Raw genomic sequence first — 21,105 nt, 5'->3', positions numbered from 1 at the left:
GTATGCAGATTTCATGAACAATTTCTGAATTTTGTACTATCTCTGACTTAGCTTCAGTAGGGTTGCCAGTTTTGGTTGGATATATTCCTGGAGATTTCTTCACGTGACATTTTAAATTAAAGATTAATCTTTAATTCTTGGAGACTCCAGGCCAATCCTGGAGGGTGGGAACCCTAAGCTTCAGTGAAGTTACTGCTGCCTCATCAGTGAAGAGAAATCAGACCTATTATGTTCCAAAGATCCCTAATTATACATTGTGTTTTTAAACAGGCCGGGAGTCAGGTATAGGGTAACTAGAGTCTATCAGGTTTAAATATTAAATCAGTAAAGGTTATGGACAGAGCAGTTGCTTCTGTGTCAGTTTATAGGGTACAGCATTTATAAATCTTCAGAAGCATTGTATTTAAATTTACAAATGCACATAAGGGAAAATAGCTATTTTTCATTACTGAGAGTTGTAGAATATTTGAGCCACCTGCTGATTGACATTTAATGAAATGCTCTGTGTTTTGAGTATGTTTATAACAATTTTATGGAAATAGGATAAGTATCATTCTTTTTTTATGTCCCAAGAGTATTTTTCATTTTTTAAGTCTGGAATTATTTGAATGTAACCTACTTTCTAGGCCAGTAGGGAGACAAGTGAGTGAGATCTAGTAGTATTTTATACTGTACTTTAAACTGTAGTCTGCAACTGTACATTGCAAATCTCTGGTTTAGCTGTCACTAGAGCTTTTGGGTGACTTTAATGTGAAGTATTCAAAATACACAAGTTACACCATCACTGACTAAAAACTACTGCTGCAGAAAAAAGAAAGTCTTTAGTTCTTCGTATGGCAGATAATGAAGTAATTATTTGAAAGAGGGATGATGGTTGAGAAGAACCCAACACAACATATGCCATGGAATCAGTAACTGGAGTTGACAGGTTGCTAATGTATACTTCTATAAATATTGTAGGAAGAAATGTAATATTTCTTTCACAGTCCTGGGTGACAACTCCAATACCTTTATGTAAAACAGAAGATAAAAGAAAAAGTAGGCAACCAGATGTTAGAAAATAAACATGTGTGAGGGATAGAAGAACTTCATTTTGAAATGCTAATCTCTATATGGTTTCATTAAAATATCAGAATTTCTAGAACAGTGCTATAGTTGATATGAGTAACATGTCTGAAATCCTGTTTTCTGTATCTTTTTTTTATTTGTGTAAATCTCATACATATATACTGTCTCAGTAACCTTTACAATATGTTGCTACTAATACTTAAAACAAGAAATGCTTCCCAGATTTTGTGACTGCTCAGTGAACAAGCTCTATTTCCTTCAGGCAATTTAGATTATGGCCTTGAAAATCATTTAACTGCTCTCATGGGGCAGACATAATGGCCATTTATTTCCTTCATGGAAGTGCAATTGTCTAAAATTTTCTTCCAAATTTAAAAAAAACTTGTTTAACACATGACATGTAGAAATATTAAGCACATTGAAAACACTAATTTCTTCTGTGACTATTACACACTTTTGAAGCAAAGTGTTGTGTGTGCATATGGTTAAATGCTGAGCTGGAATAGAAAGTAAGACTGCAGTGATTTTGCATAATCAAAGGTGGATTGGGATCTACGAAACTTCACAGAAATGTTACTCAGCCTTCGGCCAGAAGACACTTAAGTGAATTTGGATAGAAAATGTGAAATTAAAATCTAGACTACCTTTCTCTGTATTGGACTTTACATGGAGAAACAAAATAAATTATGAATCTCTGTAGGTCTTCAAATTGTCATGAGTATTGTACTCAGCAGTAGAAAATTTTGGGTCTGAACCTGCTTCCGTTGAAGTTAGTAGGAGTTTTATCGTTGTCAGGACTGGCAGTGCGTGTGTTTAATTTTATTGCATTTTAAATATCAAGATGTAAATATTGACATAAGAAGACTAAATATGTTAAGGAACATATAACTAAGATATATCATTAGTGGTCTAATTTTCATCCACCCCAAGAAAGAAAACAGGGTTTCTAGGTTTTTAAGTACTTTTGCATAAGCAATTGCATGAATCACACATTCAAAATTAAATACCAGTAGCAGTTTCCTTGCTCTATAAAGAGACATGAAAATAGAGACATAGAAGTAGAAGTAATTTAATACTTGAAATGAAATGTTTTGTTCCTATATGTATGTGCTTAAGCTAAATTTAAATTATAAACACATGGTTAAGATCCATCTACATTGTATCACTGAATTATGTTTTTAAACCATAACAGGGGACAACAGTGTTGTAATAGGTACACCCTTGGGTACCCCTCAGCTCTGGCGCCATGGGGGACCCCTGGAGTTCGCTGGCCTCCACTGGTAGCCGGGGAGACCCCCACAGCTCCCCGACCCCCACCAGCAGCAGGGGGGAACCCCGCAGTTCCCTGCCTCAGGTGGGGGAGCTGGAACTCCCTGCTATTTGGCATCTGCCTAGTACCTTCCCATTTTATCATGGATATTTTTAGTAAAAGTCAGGGACAGGCTTCTGTGAATTTTTCTTTATTGCCTGGTTTCAGAGTAGCAGCCGTGTTAGTCTGTATTATTGCCTATGACTTATCCTTGACTTTTAGTAAACCTATCTGTGACAAAATCTTAACCTTGACCATAATTTGCCATTTTGCCATGGTGGCCAGACAGTGAGTTTTTATGGATAGCCACTGAATTACATGTTTTTGGTTTTATCTAAGATAGTTTAAGATTTACATACTGTACATAATTTGTAGCTAAGTAACAAGAAATGCTGCATCTTAAATATGGTCTTGGTTTATTTTTAAATCACCATAGTCCTAGTCTGAGTGATTTCTCTACATAGGTTGTTAGTTAAAATTGAGTTCTATATTTGTTGTCTCTCTCTCTTTTAAGGGCAAAAAACATGTGATCTGATCTGACCTACAATTAAAAACCCTGGTTGCACTGACTGACTAACATGACTAACACCTGAGACTGAAAATGAAAACTGGCCTTAATTTTGCCACAGTTTCATGTAATCTCTACGAAAGAACTGCTGTACAGGATCCTGTGCTTTGAGAAGGCATATACATAATAATTAATGTGAACTCTTCCCAAAGTCCATATGGAATTCAGCTATAGTATTGCCAAGCCCAATAGTTCAAAAATCGAGTCAGATTCTCCCCCCCCCATCATACATTTTTAAAAAAAGATTATCATTGTGTGTTTTGGTCTGTCTCTTGATTTTTTTTTTTTTGGAATTCCCTCTGCCCACCTCCAATGTGTGTGACAGTAAGTGTTGCCAACTCTTGTAAATGTATTGAATAAAGTAACTTTGGCCCCTGGGTTGGAGCTCTCACTGACTGCCTAATGGTGCAGAGCTTCCAGCTTCTCCCCAAAATTCTAATTAATTGTGTCCCCTACCCCCCACCCCTCCAGGCCAGCAATTAATTCAGACTCCCAGCTTCCACATCCGTTTATCCCCAGTCCCCACATCAGTTCTGCTCCTCCTGCAGCTCGAGGGTGGGGGTGGGGTCGTCTCTCCTTTGGGGGGCAGCTCTGGCAGGCTTCTCTTCTGCCCTTTCCCAGGCCTGTGGTTGCAGGGAGGTTGGGAGCAGAAACGAGCTATCCCATTGTTCCCAAGACGGGAGGGGGCAACACCATAAGTAGCTGAAAAAACTGTATAATAGCAAACCCAGCAAGCGCCTATTTGTTTTGCAGGTTGGTCATGTTCACTAGGAAGTGGAGGCAAGAGGCCAGCAGATCAAACTCTAGTCTTTTCATCCAGGATGAAAATGAAGGATTAACAGTTGTCTATCAGAAATTAATTTTTTGTCTCTTAACTGGATTTTTGGTTGTCTGAGACTACTCATGCAATAGGATTCTTCCTACCCTACCCACAACTTTACAGTTGCCAATTGTTGAAGCAGAAGATAGTTGAAATACAGACCAAATCACCCAATTTTCAGTGTGACTCAATACATGATAGAGAAGATCTGTGTTCAAGTATTGTTTCTAATTTGTGCTGGAAATTAGGAATGAGTATTGTTTCCTGGCCTCTTTCTCGCTGTAGCATGGATCGGTGGATGTTTACAAACTTCCACACCAGAAACTACTTTTTAAAGTAATATGTTACTGGTAATACAATATTTGTTACATAAAATATTAAACCGTATCCTTTGAACATCTGCTTTCATATGAAGCTTTATTAAGCACAATACAGTCCAAAAAACACTGCAGAAGATTTTCATTTGGAAGAACGGGTGTCACCTATTCTTCTAGTTGAATTTAAAAGAGAAAATAAATGTTAGCATTGTGAGGCTCGGGCTGTGAGTTGTGCAAGTTCAATTCTGTGAGGAAATTGTTTGCTTTTGCCTTAGTTATAAGGAAAGAGTGGTTTGAATGAGGATACTGTTTTTTTCTCTGTTACTGAAATAGTTGTTTGAGGTACCAACTAATGAATTTGTAGCAGAAAAAAAATTAATTTTGTCATAAACATTAAATGCGATAAGACTATTGTACATGTTTGTACTGTTGTTTTTTTAGGGTTTTTTTCTACTAACTTTTTATGGCTGGTTTTGTAAAATATTTTGAATTAGTGTACATATTTCACAGACCATTTGATAGTTTTTATTCATAGTTTCCTTTACATTTTCCTTTGTAAGCTTAATAATCAGATTTATTTCTTCAGCAAAATGTTTTATTTTTCGTTTGGCAAACATTTTTATGTTGCTGATACTTAGATTGCCTGAAGCTCATCACAAATGTTGATGACCCTCCATCAATCATGGCTTTTTGCTATGCTAAATTAAGGATTTTCTGCCTTTTTACTTACATACTAAAGTTTTTAAAATAAAATCTGTTTATGTGATATATTTTAAACACTCTTGACTAAATAAGTTTAATCTCCTTCTTGCTGATTTTGTCCAGGTTTTTTTCACTTCCTTCTCTTCTTCCCCCAGCCTCTTTTGCATCTGAGAAAAAAGCAGTTTCCTAATTTCCTGTCTTTTATCTCACTCCCATGCAGGATTTCCAACAGTCCCTTATTACAAGGGACGTCCCTTATTTTTTTTAATCTCTGTGCAACAAGACTGGGAGTTGGTGAGTGCTGCAAAAAGCAGCAAGAAATTACTCCTGGCAAATGTAGGTGAGTACTGCTTATTATTATTATTTATTATTAATACTATATTAATAATATAATAATATCAAGAGGAGAAGTGGGGTGGGGTGGGCGGTGCTAAGAAAACAGTCCCTTGTTTTTGAAATAGTGTTGGCAACCCTACTCCCACATTATGTCCTGATGCACTCCTCCTACTTGATCAGGCATTTCCAGCAGGAAGTCCAGAAGATCAAATTTAACACTATTAATTTGGGCTTGAATAGGAACTGGGAGTGGCTGGCTCATTACAAAAGCAGCTTTGCCTCCCCTGGAATTGACACTTCCTCATCTATTATTGGGAGTGGACTACATCCCCCCTGATCGAATTGGCCCTGTCAACACTGGTTCTCCACTTGTGAGGTAACTCCCTTCTCTTCATGTGCCAGTATATTTATGCCTATATCTGTAATTTTCACTCCATGCATCTGAAGAAGTGGGGTTTTTACCCACGAAAGCTTATGCTCAAATAAGTCTGTTAGTCTTTAAGATGCCACCAGACTCCTGGTTGTTTTTGTGAATACAGACTAACACGGCCACCCCCGATACTTTTTCTAATAGTTGCATAGGGTCTTTTGAGCCTGGAAAGGCACATCAGGGCTTGTCCTGTGCAGGAAAGTTACTACTTGTCAGGTGGCTGTCTTCTTCTCTCAAGATGTGTGCTTTACCACTTTGCTAGTGTGAGCAAAGATATAAACTCGGGGGGGATGCAGCCCCATACTTTTCAACAGAGGCGCCACACAAGCTCTTACTTACCTTGTTGTGAACCTGAGAGAAATTTTAATAATTCAATTTTTCTAGATGACAGATATGACATCAGCGGTCTGGAATAATTTTTTTTTAATTATTAAATATCCTAAGTTACTGGCTTGAGATTCTTCTAACTGCACAGCTCTTCCCTCCCTCTTCCGGGGAAAATCAAGGGCCAGTTATAATGTTTTGTTTGCTTGTGTGGGTATAGTCAGCAGTTTACAACTAAGAAAATTAGATTGTTGGAGATATGCTGCTACATTATAATTATTATTATTATATATTTGCTGAGTGTGGACAGTGTATGCAGTCCCCTATGTGGAACACAGAAGAAGATATGGTCCTACCTCACTATCTACATGCATAAGTAAACACCAGAAACACAGTGCCTCTGGATGGTTAGCAGAAGACGGTTAGACAGATGTTTCAGTTTTTATATATATGTGTTACAGCACAGGATACCTTGGCAGAAGTATTTTTTGTGTTGTCACTGGGCCAGGTACAGGTCAGAATTTTTTTCACAGGTTTCAATATTCTGCCAGTGGCACACGTGGTGATGTGCTACATGTGACTCCCAGGGCTTGTTTAAACCAAGTGCATATATATATATATGCAGGAACTCAAAGAATTTATGTGTAGGTACTTTTAGCATCTGTAATTAGATAAAGCTGAAACAGTAGTCAGGTTTCCAGTGTTTACTTTTTCTTGAAGTTTTTACTTTATATTTTTTAAGCTGTAAAAATGAAAGCTTTTTAGTTGTGTCCATTTATCCAGTCATTCACCATACAGTTTTCAGTTTTGTAGGTAATCAATGACCTGTCTGTGTAAAAGTCCTGGCTTCCTGGGAGTTTCTTGAACAGACTCCACAGCATTGCAGTCCATCTTTACTTTTAAGACTCTGCCTAATTTACAAAATAAGCACAGCTTCTCCTCAGGCACTAGCTAGTTCCCTAACATTTAGGAAATTACCTTAATAAAAATACTGGGTCTGCAGCCTAGCTCGACTGCTTTCGCTGTACGCTGTGCTGCTGTTCAGAATTTTTTTTTTCATATGTGATTGACAGAATAATGCTCTCCAAGGGAGAAAGGAAGGAGATTGCAAAGTTGCAGACAGTTATGGATTTGGGCAATGATCTCACCTCTGGTTTGAGAAACTATACGTGCATCTAACCATTTTCTTCTATAGATACTTAAAGAAGTTTCATTTTCAGTATCAGTAAGACAGCAATCATTCACAAGCAATTAAGGGAAAAACCCTTTATTTTCAATTTACACAGGGGTTTATTGATGGTGTGATATGCGCCTCACCCCTCCAAACTATCAGATAGCTGGTATCAATAGTGTGTTACCTTCTATGTTAATTAGATACAATGCTTACGTAAGTGCAGATAATTATTAGCCAAATTTTCAATAAGTAAATAAACCACAGAGAAACCTGGTAGTTTGATTTCATTTTCATAATGCATATAAGTGTTTTATTACATAGTCATACTATTTCCCAAATAATACAATAAAATAATATTTTAAATAAACCACAGTTGACACAGGGGTGCCTGGGCTGCCCTCACTGAAAATGCCAACGTCAGGGCAGGCTGCAAAATGAGAGCAGATTCTACCAAAACTGGTGGAGAACACTGAAGTCAGACTCACCAGCCAGTCACAAACTGTGTTCCTGATTCCCCACACTGGTTATCAAGAATCTAAAAAAAGAAATCACGCAGTCCCCATTATTGCATTCCAGTTCTCTGGCTCCCAGTCAGCACCTCAGTCCAGTGCAATGGGAAGTTATTAAAAAAACTCGGCTCATTACAAAATGTTCTTCTGAACCACAAAGGGCCAGCCAAATTGCCAGGTCAATATTAGGTTGGATCTTACCCAAAATACCTCGCTGCCAGCCAATTCTTTAGTGTCTAAAACTAAAGGTTTATTATAAAGAAAAAAGAACAAGAAGAGAGTTGTTAAATGGTAAAGCAATCAGATACATACAGGGACTTCAAAGTCCATATATCAGGTTCTTAGCAGTGTTGGTGAGTTTGCTAGCTTGAAAGTCCTTCTGGAACACATCTACAGCTTGGATGGTTCATTCAGTCCTTTGTTCAGAGTTTCAGTTTGTAGAAAAGTAGTTCAGTGGTAAGAAGCAGGAATGAAGACAAAATGGAGATGGCGCAGCTGCCTTTTATATTCCTTTTGCCATGTGGCTTGTACTTCCTGTGTCCCAAATACAGGCTATACAGCACATGGGCATGCAAAAGTTTTCTGTCCATAGGCATGCCCCTACAAGTCCTGTTGAGTCATAAGGTGTATACCCTGGCTCCTTTCAATGGGTTTATTGTACAGCTGATTACGCTTGATGCTAGGCATTGCTGATGCCAATCTGTCTGTGGGATGTCACCCAGAAACAAAGCACAATTTTGGAAATATGAATATCATACATATCTATAACTTACAATACAAAGGTGATACAAACATAAACAAGATCATCATACTTGGGAAAACAGCATTTTCACAGATACCTTACACAGCATATCTGGTCAGATTCCTTGCAATTTTATAATATTGGTAACATTAATATTATAAACAGTCTCCAATATTCCATACAGCCTCACACCTCAGATATGCTATTATAGTGGAGCTAGCAGTGACACACATGTATTTAAGGTTGCCTAACACTTCCTATGGTAAGCACTTCTCTTTTAGGTTACTTGTAATTTCGCCAAATTTTAACTGTTTGGGTGGAAGCTTTCTGTTCTCGCTCTCTGCTTCTGGCTGAAATTCTCGGACAAAGTGCAGCCCTTTCCAAGAAAGAGGTATATTTTGGGGAAGGGAGAGTTTTGGTAATGTTAATTTTTTTCAATTGCTTCTTTGAACTCCAGCTTCTCCATGGTTTTGAATGAAAACTAGAATCTTGACGGGGCTATTGCTGGGGTCTTTCATTGTCTCCATGAAAATTCAACCAGATTTGGGTAAGGTATAAGCCTCAAAAATTGCCATTTGCACATAATTGGTAGATGTTTTGAGAGGCTTTCTGCTAAAACCTCGGACAGTTGCTCTGCAATGAGCATATTCCAGCATCACTGACCCTCCTTCTGCACTGAGCATGCCTCCTGGCTCTGTAGAACTTGAGCTCTGGCCAGGACACAGCAGCAGACACCCCTTTAGCCTATGGGAAATGATGCTGTGCTGGGCATCAGGAGAAGACTGTGAGTTCTAGTCTTAGCTGTTGTATGTATAGGTACCTGTGTAATTCATATCCTTTATTATTCAGCAAGACCTTATATCCATAGACTTGGGAGGCAGGGAGGCAGGCAAATATTGCTTTCCACTTTTTACAGATAAATGAGCAGTTTCACAAGGTTACAAGTAAAGTCTGTCATCCTCCAGTGGCTTTGTCCACATATAGGAAGGAAGTCTACTGCTGTTAGCAGTTGTTTCTGAGGAAGAATCTAAAAAAAGCACTCAATCACTAAATCAAGCACTCAAAAATTAGGAAATACCAGTGTTCAGGCTGGCCACGCAACCTTAAATTGACTTCTTTGTGTAAGAGTAGTATGTTAGTCTTGTGTCAATTTCACTCCTCTTAAAATAAGCTTAAGTCTATTATGCATGGCTGTATTGATGTGGAAGATGGGTTGCATATTTCAACTGTTCAAAAATAGCCTAGATTTCAGCTCATTTTATCTCAGGATCTTTTAAATAACATTTAATTTAGTGATGTAAACTTGAAAACATCAAGGTAGTTACTGTAAATTAGTTACTTGCTATCACACAACCTGTGCCTGGTATTGCAGATACCTCATTATTGTGATGGTTGGCACAGCATAAATGCTTTGGTTTTGTCACACAGTATGTAGGTCCAACAAGGTCAGGAAAAGACTGAGAGAGAAACTAAACATGGATTTTCCTTGCTGTAGGGTAAAAGCCTCCCTATGTTTCATGGCTGTGCCTTGGGGGTAAAAAGGCAGTAGCTGGGATTCCCATCCTAGCATTCCCTCCACTCCACCCCCATAATGTTCACTACTTGGAGCAGGCTTTAGCTTCTATACCTAGCATGTGGGGAGCTGCCATTCTTTCCCCTTCTCTACCTGGACAGGATAAGCAGCTGTCCCACTCACTTTTCCCCACAATCTCTTGTCCCCCACCTGCTCGTACATGCATTTGCCCTCCATGTTTCCCTCTCTTTTCCTTCCATCTCCTACCCTCTCGTCCATACTCCATTCCCATGTGCCTTCCTTAGTTTGTCTATTGCTCCTTACATGCCCAACTCTTCAGTGACCTGTTCCATTTCCCAACACATTTATGCTAACTGTTGCCTCCACAGTTTCATTCTCAGCACCTCCACATTCTCCTGTCCCCTCACATGGTACCTAAAGGACCACCATCTTACCTGAAAGTAGCCTGGTTTCAGCCTCACTGGAAACAATGGGAGGTGACCATCTTTGCTAAGGGGAGCCTTAGCTGCACTTGCGAAGATTAAAGAGTCCTGTCAGTCATTTTATTGAGGGCAGTCTGTGGCTTCAGTCTTATTGATAGTAATGAGAGGTGATGGAAATCCTGAGCAAGAGAAAATAAAAATCAGAAATTCATTTATCTCTCAGAATGTTGTGACTTGTGATAAATATGCAAGAATTGGCAATACATTATTACAGGAGAAAGGCTGAATGTAGGAGCCAAGGTTTCTGTGTGTGGGAAGTGGGGGGAAGTGTGTGATCATGTAATTGAACGCTGTTTCTTAATGCATACACACAAGGGGATTGAATACACAGGCAACCCTTAATTCAGGCATGTCCTAGCTTTGAGTACTCGATTTTAAATCTTTAATATTCTTTCAATTCTTTTATGTAATAGAGAGTGATGTCTGAATATTGGTTATATATATTATGCGAAAACACAATTGATTTCTGGTGTACAGTGGGAAGAAAGTAATTTGTTAGGAAAACTCAACAGTGTTGATAAATGACGTAGTCAATTGCTGGATTACACTTAATTTGTTAGGAAATGTATTCAAGAGACCAAATAACTAATATCAGTCAGGTTTATTGCTACAAGCCAATAATAATAGAGTACAGGAAAAAGATTCAGTATGATACCAGGCTCTGGGAAGCTGTCCCGTGCAGCACATAGCAGGTGTGCTCCCAAAGTTATTCCCCTAAAGCCATCTTTTTATACCCTACCTGTTTACAAGTAAAAATACTGTGTACGTCATCTGAAACTAGATTTAACCAGCCTTTCTACCTGTTTTTGTGGTACCATGTTGTACCCTTTATCTCTTTGTTCTGAACACATGTATTCCAGGTCCCAAAGGACATGAAGACTCCTCTTAGGTCTGTACTAAGGTAGTAAAATCATATATCTTGACCTCTTTCTTTGGGACATTCCAGTACAGGCCTATGAGAGTAAGACCCTTTCCTTTTGCTCTCGTAAAACATTCATTTGTTCTGATCTTGATAGCTTCCCTATTTGCTCAAGCTATAACTTACTTCAGTGAATGCAAGGAGTTATGGGATACTTAGCGTAAGTGAGCAAGGGTTTAGGCTATATAACTGCTGTTATATTTAACTGCTGTTCTATTACTATTAAGTGCACAATACATACTGATATATGTATTGTGCTGATAATGTGTACTGGCAATGTACGGTATATTTTTTGTTAGCCCAGATTGTATTCGTCAATAGTGAATCAGATAAAGTGGTATTTCCATAGTAACATAACAAAGGCTTAGCAACTATTTGGTTAACAAAATTGTGGGTCAGGTGAAAGCCTAGCACAATAATGTTTGTTAGTGTCTCCATAACTACTTCAGAGAAGCAGGCAGAAGAGGAGGAAAAGTTACGTAGATAAACTAGTTTTATGGGTATGAATAGAAGAACTGAATGGAAGGAAATGAGACAAATGAGGTTTGAATGAAAGAGATCTTCATCCTTGAGTTTTTCATAAATAATGCAAAGAATGATTGTTATTATAAAAGCATTTATTAGATAACTATTTATCATATATCCCAAATGTCACCTGAAGATAATTGTTTTAGCTACTATCAATCTGACATAACTAAGGTATCAGTGTAACTGTAACTCAGTTCTTCTCACCTGTGTCATTTATCTCTGTGTGATTCTGTTTGTGTTACCGTTTAAATGTATAGGTTTTAACTGAATTCTTCAACTGTGGGTGGATTTATATTAGTAGTTTAGAAAATATTTTTTCTCTCCCTGGAATGTTAAAGATGTGCTGATCAGTTAAGGTGATATTAAAGGTTTCAGAGTAGCAGCCGTGTTAGTCTGTATTCGCAGAAAGACTGAATGCATCCGATGAAGTGAGCTGTAGCTCATGAAAGCTTATGCTCAGATAAATTTGTTAGTCTCTAAGACGCCACAAGTACTCCTTTTCTTTTTGGTGATATTAAAGATCCTTTTTCTTTCCAAAGGTGAACATTTAAGTTGTTTCAACTGTGTTGAGAGTATCTTTTTATCTTCCATTGCAGTCTTCCATTCAGAATGTGAACTTCGTCACTGTAATTCAGGTATTTATTACCTCTAATCTGATTATTACAATGTGTTCCCCCCACGGGCTACCCTTTGAATCAATGGCAGTGGAACAATTTTTATAGTGGGGGTGCTGAAAGCTATAGAATAAAACTCCAAGCCCTGTATATGATGGAAACCACTTCAAGCCAGGGGGTGCTGCTGCACCCCTAGTTCCAGAACCGCTGCTTTGAATCTACTCAGAGGTTGCAACTGTCTCAAAATACAACAGCACAATTGCTGAAGAGTCTTGTGCTCAACATTTGGTGATGCCTGCAGTGCTGTAAACCAACTCAAACTTTTACTGTAATGTTTTAAAGCCTTCTGTTATATAATCAGTATGCCTGAGAGCTGCCAATCATCCAGGGTACAATCTCAAGATGACGGGAGGCAAGGCTGCCTGGGAGGAGTCGCAGCAATTTTGAAATATGCCCTGTAGATATAAATTTTCTCTCCCTGATGGGAAACGCACACACTAGAGTTTTATGCTCTGGCTATAAACTTAGTTTCTTTTTAATCTTACGTACGTTTGTTGGCCTGTTGATATATTACCGCTGAGGTAGTGGAATGGTACTGGTGTTACTGTTGTTAATATTTGTATTACTGCAGTGTCTAGGAACTCTAGTCATGGACTGGACCCCACAATGATAGTCATACAAATACAGAGCAAAAGAGTCGGTCCTGGCCCCAAAGAGTTTACAGCCTAAGTACTAAGGCAAACTGTTTCATGCCAGCATTGGTGATAGTTTTGGTTATATATATTTTAGGCACAAAAATCTATCACTGATTAATATTCAGACTGTTACAGTAACTTCTTTGACTTCTTTTTGTTTAATATTTATTATATAGACACTGTCGACTTGACTAGGCTTCAAAAACAGGGTTTGCTAAAGGAAGATAAACTCAATTTCTGGAAGACTTTTTGTTTGTTTTTGATTACTTACTGTTGGATCTTAACAATAAAAGTAATGTCACTAAAACCGCAAGCTAATGTGCAGTCCTAGAATGTATATAATGTAGATGGTGACTTTATTTTAAGAAATACTTTGTTTTAAGCTTTGTTTTAAGAAATACTTTGTTACTGCCTGTGCAGATATTAAGCTTTTTAAAAATAAAAGTGAAAGCTCAAAACTGCATGGCTATTGGTTAATAGCTATTCACAGCTTTGAATTGGCTATTAGTTACTTTACTAATTTCTGTAATGATTGTTGCCTTGATAGGAAAGGACTTCACTGAGAGAATGAAAACATAAAACAAGAATGAGGAACAGGTGATCTTGTACTCAGGCATGAGACTTGGAGTTAGACGGGCTGGTTTCAGTTCTTAGATATTTCGCTGTGTTTCTTGGCAACCTTGGTCAGTGTTGCCAACTCTCTCAGATTTATCCTGAGTCATGAGATTCGGCTCCTGCTGCAAGCAGTCTTGCTGATGTGCCAAGTTCAGGCCATTGCATGATTTTGAGGAAGCAAAATAAGAGAGAAATTGACTCCCCCACAGTGCTTGTAACCTACGGAAAAGTGCACTAGATTGCAAGTCCAGGTACCATGAGTTCTAGTCCCAGCTCTTCTATTGATTGCTGCATCTTTTGTGCACACCACAAGCCTTACTATAAACCAAGGAGTGCTGTCTTGAGGGAAGGCTATTATTCACCTACTTCCCAAATTGGATAACCAAGACCTTGCAGAAGGTAACCTCATTCACCCACTGTGGGCAGAACTGAGAATAGAATTAGAGTTTCTGATATAACTGAGCCAAGTCTAATTGCTTTTGCCACACAATAGTTCAGAAGGAACATGGCAAATTTGATGCTTAGATGAGTGTGGTTCAGTCACCCTTTAGCAGCTAAACCGTATACAGAGGTTTATGACTCCACTGCAGTTTTCATACAAAGAGATCTGGCCCTCTAGCTTAAGTGGAAGAAGCTTATGCATTTCCATCCAAAGATGCCAGATTCAGCCGCTGCAGATGACGCAAATGCAGGAGGTGGTACAACTGGCTATGCTGTCCGTAAAATTTGCTCCCAGAGCCAGGAAGTGAACCAAAAATCCTAATACCTAGAGTTTCAGTGTCACCTTACAAGTATTTGCGTAACCTACTGGGTGTGTTGGCTCACTGTATGGGCTGGGCCATACAGAGGAGTTAGGGTGACCAGATGTCTTGATTTTATAGGAGCAGTCCAGATTTTGGGGGCTTTTCCTTATATAGGCACCTATTATCACACACCCCCTGTCCTGATTTTTTACACTTGCTATCTGGTCACCCTAAGAGGAGTTCAGCATGCTTTTTCAATACAGATTACTCTTATTGTTGAAGTAGAAGAAATCTGTGCTATGGTTCTGAAGTTTGTGAGTTCAGACTTTGCTGCTGATTCGTGGGGAGTGGGGAAAAAACATACATGTATGAAAGTTAATATAAGGACCCAGGAGTTCTTGCTGTAATTTTATCTTGCTAAACATTGCATTTAAAGTACCAGAGGGGTAGCCATGCTAGTCTGGATCTGTAAAAGCAGCAAAGAGTCCTGTGGCACCTTATAGACTGACAGACGCATTGGAGCATAAGCTTTCATGGGTGAATACCCACTTCGTCAGATGCATGTGGAAATTTCCATAGGCAGGTGTAAATATGCAAGCAAGAATCGGGCTAGGGATAACGAGGTTAGTTCAATCAGGGAGGATGAGGCCCTCTTCTAGCAGTTGAGGTGTGAACACCAAGGGAGGAGAAACTGCTTCTGTAGTTGCCTAGCCATTCACAGTCTTTGTTTAATCCTGAGCTGATGGTGTCAAATTTGCAAATGAACTGAAGCTCAGCAGTTTCTCTTTGAAGTCCGATCCTGAAGTTTTTTTGTTGCAGGATGGCTACCTTTAAATCTGCTATTGTGTGTCCAGGGAGATTGAAGTGTTCTCTTACAGGTTTTTGTATATTGCCATTCCTAATATCTGATTTGTGTCCATTTATCCTTTTACATAGGGACTGTCCAGTTTGGCCGATGTACATAGCAGAAGGGCATTGCTGGCATATGATGGCTTATATTACATTGGTGGACGTGCAGGTGAATGAACCGGTGATGGTGTGGCTGATCTGGTTAGGTCCTGTGATGGTGTCGCTGGTGTAGATATGTGGGCAGAGTTGGCATCGAGCTTTGTTGCATGGATTGGTTCCTGAGTTAGAGTTACTATGGTGTGGTGTGTCATTGCTGGGGAGACTATGCTTCAGGTTGGCGGGTTGTCTGTGGGCGAGGACTGGCCTGTGAAAGTGCGGGATCGTTGTCCAGGATGGGTTGTAGATCACTGATGATGCGTTGGAGAGGTTTTAGATGAGGAGTGTATGTGATGGCCAGTGGAGTTCTGTTGGTTTCTTTCTTGGGCTTGTCTCACAGCAGGAGGCTTGTGGGTACACGTCTGGCTCCGTTGTTCTGTTTCCTTATTTCCTCATGCGGGTATCGTAGTTTTGAGAATGCTTGGTGAAGACCTTGTAGGTGTTGGTCTCTGTCTGAGGGGTTGGAGCAAATGCGGTTGTACCTCCATGCTTGGCTGTGTGGTGTGTCTGGGCTGGCAGCTGGAGGCATGAAGGTAGGCATAGTGGTCGGTGGGTTTTTGGTATAGGGTGGTGGTAATGTGACCGTCACTTATTTGCACCGTGGTGTCTGGGAAATGGACCTCTCGTGTAGATTGGTCCAGGCTGAAGTTAATGGTGGGGTGGAAGCTGTTGAAATCGTGGTGGAATTCTTTCAGGGTTTCCTTCCGAGGGTCCAGGTGATGATGATGTCATAAGTGTAGCATAGGTAGAGAAGGGGCGTGAGTGGACGAGAGCTGAGGAAGTGTTGTTCCAGGTCAGCCATAAAAATGTTGGCATATTGTGGGGCCATGTGGGTGCCCATAGCGGTGCCACTGGTCTGGAGGTGTATATTGTCAGAAAATTTGAAATAATTGTGCATGAGGATAAAGTCACAGAGCTCAGCAACCAGTGCTGTGGCATCATCAGGGATACTGTTCCTGACAGCTTGTATTCCATCTGTGTGTGGGATGTTTGTGTAGAGAGCCTCTACATCCATGGTGGCTAGGATGGTGTTTTCTGGAAGATCACCAATGCTTTGTAGTTTTCTCAGGAAATCAGTGATGTTACGGAGACAGTTGGGAGTGCTGGTGGCGTAGGGTCTGAGTAGAGAGTCCACATATGCGTACAGTCCTTCATTCAGAGTGCCAATGCCCAAGATGATGGGGTGTCTAGGATTTCCGGGTTTGTGGATCTTGGGTAGTAGATCGAATAGCCCCGGTCGGGGCTCTAAGGGTATGTTGATTTGTTCCTGTCTTAGTGTAGGGAGTGTTCTGAGTAGATGATGCAGTTTCTTAGTGTATTCCTCAGTGGGATATGAGGAAAGTGACCCGTAGAAGTGATGTGCATTTAAAGTGATGTGGATTTTGTGTTAATATTGGCTTTACAGCTGCATTTATTATTTGCACTTGCTTAATGGGAGTTGTTCCTTTTAAGAATAAGGTATGGCAGATTGAAAGTGTGTTTGACACTAAGAGCAAAGCCTGGGAGATTAAGCCTGTTTCCAGAGAGTGGAAGATGCAAGCTGTGTAAGTCCCAAAAGTATGAGAACTTGATTTAATAAACTTACTTTTCCAGACAACCTAATTCTCAAAGGTGTAACGTTAACTCTAATGGGGATAGAATAACTCAGAGCATTACTAATGCAATATATACTCCTGAGAGAATTCTGTGCCAAAAAATTAAATATTCTGCGCCAAAAAGTGTGTGCACAATATTTTAAAATTCTGCAAATTTTATTTGTCAATAAATAAATGTGGCTCCAGCGTGGCAGTGGGGACCACAGGCCACTGGCTGCATTGAGGTGGGAGATTACTCTGAAACCCCCACCTCCCCTAGTACAGGGACTCGGCAGTGAGGCTGCATCTGCCCCTGACACAGTGCAAGGGCTGGGCCTGCCCCAGAAACACCCTAGGGCCCTGTCCCTCTGCGCCAGGCATACCAGGTGTGGGTGGGCAGGCTTATCCCAGCAGGATTCAAGTGTGTAGGGGATCCAGATGTGGGGTGAGAGGTTTCTGTGTGGGGCAATCTGGATGTGGGTTGCTTATTGGGAGATCTGGATGCACAGGGGCTTATTGAGGGATTCCAGGTGCAGGGGCAATGGGACTCTGCAGGAGATCCAGGTGACGGTGGTTGGGGCTCAGCAGGGAGGTGTGGGGAGATTGAACTTGGCAGGGGGGTCTGGATATGGGGGGCTCAGTGGAGGGGATCTGGGTGCTGGGGGAGTAGGGCTTGATGGGGTGATGGTCCTGGAGCAGCGGGTTGGGCTTAGTGGGGGCGGAGGTAGAGGGGGGCTTGGCGGAAGGTCCAGGTGTAGGGAGGTAGGACGTATCAGGGTGAGGGTTCGATGGGCTTGTTTCTGTTTCCCACATTTCCCCTATCCCCTTTTCTTCCCCAATTAACCTTTAGGGAGCCACCTGACACAGTCAGTTACTCTCAGGTGGACCTTCAGAATGCACACTGGACCCTGATTCCCCTTAAAGGAACAAGTAACTGTCCATCTGGCTTTATCTAGTTAATGTTCATATCTGTAGAAAAATAGTGAATGTGGATTATTTTTCTCTGCGTCAGATTAATCAATTAACTCAAATGGTTTCCTGAATGTGCAGTTCCCATTCCCTGCCCCCCAGAGATTTCAAAATCTATCCCTACCTGCCTGCTTTTCCCATGTTTCTTCCCTTACCCTTTGTGAAGCTTTTATATCATGCAATGGAAGACTGTTTAGTCTGCTACTGTAGGTATCAAGAAGCTGAAATTACCAAACTGGGCCTTGCTATGTGGCAAACATAGACCATACATATGGGGGGATGGTACCATGGAGTGCTTTCTTGTTCTGCATTTGGACAAGAGGTTTGAGAGTTCTCATAAAATATGAGCAGCAATACCCAGGCAGAATGCCATGAATTTCAGATGCAGTTTTTGCAGCAACTCAGAATCACCCAGTCCTATCTACTTTACTAGCAGCATGGAGTATTTGTGGATTTAATGTTGGCATTGAGAAAAGAGGCCCCGTGAAAAATATGTAAATATTTATTTTTCCATAAACTATTAATCTAGTATATCTTTAGATAACTTTTAAAAGCATACTGTTTACTCAGCAGGTTGTAATAGATTATGCAACTCTTCTCCTACTCTTTGGAGAAGTTTGCTTTCTAGCATATATTCTAGCAGGATGTTTGGCAAAACCCACTTCCCTAAAATTGCCGTTACGCTGATCTATCACATGGTTTTAGCCTGTACATACTCCTTTATGTTTTTAAGAGTGGTTACGTCTGGTTGCAATAGCGTCTTCTGTGATCCAAGAACCTCTTAATGCCACCCGTCAAGGGAATATAGAAGGGGACAGGTATCTCCTGATTCTGGTATATACATTCTGGTTCACCAAACAATATCATGTGAGGTCTCAAATAAAAGCCGGAGTCACACTGGCTATTAATATCATCATGAAATATATGTACAGATACTTTTGCATGTATACTGAAAATATATTCTTACAGTCTGAATCAAGATGTCAGTCACCAGCAGAGGTAAAAAAACATGTTTCTTGTTAGACAAGAGATGTTAATTCACCTGTCTCTCTATTAGCTTACAATGATTAGCTTACATACTAACACAGTGGATGCCCTTTTACGTACAGAGTCAAATGCTAACCAAGAGACGTGAAATCAACAGGAAATAGCACACAGGAGAAAACAAACTACAGGGGGTTATCCTGTCTAAGAGTAAAGACAATGAACTTTGGGGTTCTATCTAAGGGGCAAACAGACACCCCTTTATCCTGTACTTAGGAAGTAAACTGACATCACATTTACACTGATGAAAACAGGACCATAGGCAGACTTGGTTGAAAACTCTGCAGAGGTGAGCTTCTTTGGACAGGAGGTTAACCTGTTAGTTAAGTTTAGTCTCTAGAAAGTGTATTATGATTTTGATTCATATATAACCATTTGTTTCCAGTATTTTTACTTACAGTCCCTTTAATCTTAAATCTTTGATAATAAATGTATTCTTGTTTTCACTGTAAACATTTATAAGAGCTGAGATGTGAAGCATAGTATTGATTCTGAGTTGAATCATACAAGCTTACAAATTCAGTAAAGACAAGTGCAAAGTACTCATTTAGGAAGGAAAAATCAAATGTGCAACTACAAAATGAGTAACAACTGGCCAGGGTCTGGGGATTATAGTGGATCACAAACTGAATATGAGCCAGCAATATGATGCAATTGCAAAAAAACGGTAAATATTCTGGGATATACTAACAGGTGTGTCAGATGTGTGTAAGACAGGTGTGTAAGACATGGGAGTTAATTGTTCTACTCTACTCACCTTGGCACTGGGCTGTGGCATCTCAGCTGGAGTATTTTGTTTAGTTTTGGGCACCACACTTTACGAAAGATGTGGACAAATTGGAGAGAGAGACTAGAGGAGAGCAACAAAAATATGAGATTTAGAAAACCTGACCTATGAGGAGAGGTTGAAAGAACTGGTTATACTTAGTCTAGAGAAGAAAAGGCTATGGGGCAATGTAACAGATTTCAAATATGTAAACAGTTGTTATAAACAGGATGGTTGTCAATTGTTTTCCATGTTCACTGAGGGTAGGACACAAAGCAATCGGCTAAGTTCGCAGCAAGAGAAATTCAGGTGAGATATTAGGAATAATTTTCTAATTGTAAGGATAGTTAAGTACTGGAATAGGATGCCAAGGGAGGTTTGTAGAGTCCCTGTCGCTGGAAGTTTTTAAGAACAGGTTGGACAAACGCTTGTCAGGGATGGTGTAAGTGTACTTGGTTCTGCTTCAGCTTTGGAGGGAATGGACTTGATAACCTCTTGAGAACCCTTGCAGCCCTACATTTCTATGACTTATAGCTTGCATTTTGCTTTGTACTGTACATTTTATTTTGTTGATTATTTAAAATTAAGTCAGTATGTACTGTTAAAATTACAAATTATAATAAACCATAACTTTATATCAGAACTATTGCAAAGTTTGGACAGTTAATATTTACATCATGGATCTAAAACCACTCTATCTGCTTAGATTTCATGTTGAATCTAAAACTGGAAGGGTCTATTTTTCCAGTTCAGATTTCAGTCGGACCAAAAACTTGTGATTTTTAATCTTTAACATGGTTGAAATCTCACATCATCAGTCGACTACCTATACTTACAGCTAAAATCTTGTGAAAGCATCTTGAGATGAGCATGATTTGGATCAGACTCCAAAGAATGAGCATAACATACAGTAGTATGGAAGGGGTATAAGAGGACAGGAGCTACATCAGTAAGATCACACAGTTGATGGATGAACAGGTAATGATTTTACTATTTGTATTACCTAGCTCGAGGAGGCCTGGTTCTGGACCAGGACCCCATTGTGCCAGGTGCTGTAGAAACATGGAACAAAAAGAGGTTCCCTGCCCCAGACAACTTTATATTAACTGTTAAAATGATACAGAAGATCAAACTAGTAACTATCTTGAGTATTCAGAAACAAACTTGAAAAGAAAAGTCATATGCATTTGTCTGAATTTTAAAAGGTACTTCTTTCTTCATGCTCCTATCTAGATATTGCTTCTTTGGGCTATTTTTTTCTTATGAACATAAAACGCAAACTTACTGGTTACCACTGTCTTAACACCTTTTATTTTTT

General features: G+C 39.7%; 1 protein-coding gene across 14 annotated transcripts in view; it reads left to right on the top strand.

The window, feature by feature from the left end:
• The window catches only part of SGMS1 (sphingomyelin synthase 1), a 208,142-nt gene that overhangs the window by 153,155 nt on the left and 33,882 nt on the right, over nt 1–21,105 (top strand). For 8 of the 14 annotated variants that reach the window (XM_075130930.1, XM_075130927.1, XM_075130924.1 and 5 more), the window contains 3 exons: nt 5,005–5,124; nt 12,359–12,397; nt 20,626–20,765. The exons of 2 other annotated variants lie outside the window; for them this stretch is intronic. The gene's annotated coding sequence lies outside the window, so the exon portion shown is untranslated. Of the gene's footprint in view, nt 1–5,004; nt 5,125–11,637; nt 11,778–12,358; nt 12,398–20,625; nt 20,766–21,105 lie in introns of those variants that run through there. 4 more of the 14 variants (XM_075130921.1, XM_075130920.1, XM_075130931.1 and 1 more) reach the window with 4 other exon arrangements.

This window comes from Caretta caretta, chromosome 7, assembly GCF_965140235.1.
Source record: "Caretta caretta isolate rCarCar2 chromosome 7, rCarCar1.hap1, whole genome shotgun sequence".
NCBI lineage: Eukaryota > Metazoa > Chordata > Testudines > Cheloniidae > Caretta > Caretta caretta.
The sequence above is the reverse complement of the archived record's forward strand: the minus strand, read 5'-3'. Positions and strand labels throughout refer to the sequence as shown.